At 56.3% G+C, this 1802-nt stretch overlaps 1 protein-coding gene across 2 annotated transcripts in view; it reads right to left on the bottom strand.

Annotated features, from left to right (window-relative positions):
• The window catches only part of BRF1 (BRF1, RNA polymerase III transcription initiation factor 90 kDa subunit), a 75967-nt gene that overhangs the window by 9902 nt on the left and 64263 nt on the right, over positions 1-1802 (bottom strand). The window lies entirely within an intron of this gene.

Raw genomic sequence — 1802 nt, forward strand, 5'->3', positions numbered from 1 at the left:
GGCACACATGGGCACACACAGACACAGGCACAGGTGCACACACACTTCACACACAGGCACATATGCACACACACACCTGTCTCTTATACACATCTAGATGCATATATGCACACACACACACTGCATACACAGACACAGGCACACATGCACGCACTGCATGCATAGACAGGCATACACGCACATGCACACATACACTGCACAGGCACACACACGCACACACTACACACACAGGCACACACTGCATGCACACACACACCACATGCACACAGACACAGGCATACACGCACTGCATGTACTATGTGTATACAGACACAGACACACATACACACACAGAGAGACACACATGCACACCGAGGCCTTGTCTGGGCCAGCTGGTCAGATGTGACAGAGGGGGCTGTGAACTCTAACCAGGCACCAGAATCACCCAACTGGGACAGGACCCCCGTCCCCGCTAGTGCTGACAGAGACTGGCTGGGCAGGCAGCGGACACTGAGACTCAGGCCTCAGATCCGACCTGAGAGTGCTTGGGCACAGGGGAACCAAGCCATGGACCTGCCCTGACTTCACCTCTGCCCCACTGACCTCCTACGCATGCCAGGAGCTGTGCTAGGAATGCATCCCCAGAGGGCCACTGCATGGCTGATGTGGAGGAGACAGCTCATGCGGCCCTCCTGAGGGGCTGAGATGCCGGCTGAGAAGCACCAGCCTGCAAGGAGGTCAGGCTCCCTCACAGAGCAGCACCTGGGCACCGCGGGGCAGGGGCGGGGCAGGCCCATAGCACAGCCAACTCTCACAGGGTGGAGTGGCAGGCCAAGCAGCTCAAAAGGCCAAGGAGAAACCACCGCAAACAACAGGAGGCCCTGACAGGGCTGCCGAGGGTCAGCACTGCCCCACAGGGGAAGCAGCTGGAGACAGCACAAGAGATCATAGACACAGGCACACACGCACATGCACACGCTGCATGCACACAGGCGCACACACACTGCATGCAGACACAGACACACATGCACATGCGCACACACTGCATGCACATAGACACAGGCACACACACATGCACACACACACTGCATGCACACACACTGCATGCAGACACAGACACACATGCACATGCGCACACACTGCATGCACATAGACACAGGCACACACACATGCACACACACACTGCATGCACACACAGGCACACATGCACTGCATACACACACAGGCACACACGCATGCACACAGACAGGCACACACACACTGCATGCACACACGCACAAACTGCAAGCACACAGACACATGCACAGACACTGCACTGCAGGCACACAGGCACACTGCACTGCAGGCACATAGGCACACACGTGCACACACACACTGCAAGCACACAGACACAGGCACACAAGCACATGCACACACACACTGCAGGCACACACACATGCACACACTGCATGCACACAGGCACACACGCACATACACACACACATTGCATGCACACAGCCACACGCACACACTGCATGCACACAGACATAAGCATACACACACATGCACACACACTGCATGCACACAGGCACACACGCACTGCATGCATGCACAGGCACACACACGCACACACACTGCATGCACACAGACACAGGCACACACACATTGCATGCATACAGACACAGGCACACACACTGCATGCATACAGACACAGGCACACATGCACATGCACACACACTGCATACACAGGCACAGGCACACACATGCGCACACACACTGCATACACACAGGCACACATGGGCACACACAGACACAGGCACAGGTGCACACACACTTCACACACA

Source organism: Mandrillus leucophaeus, unplaced genomic scaffold (genome assembly GCF_000951045.1).
Source record: "Mandrillus leucophaeus isolate KB7577 unplaced genomic scaffold, Mleu.le_1.0 Scaffold244, whole genome shotgun sequence".
Taxonomy (NCBI): Eukaryota; Metazoa; Chordata; class Mammalia; order Primates; family Cercopithecidae; genus Mandrillus; species Mandrillus leucophaeus.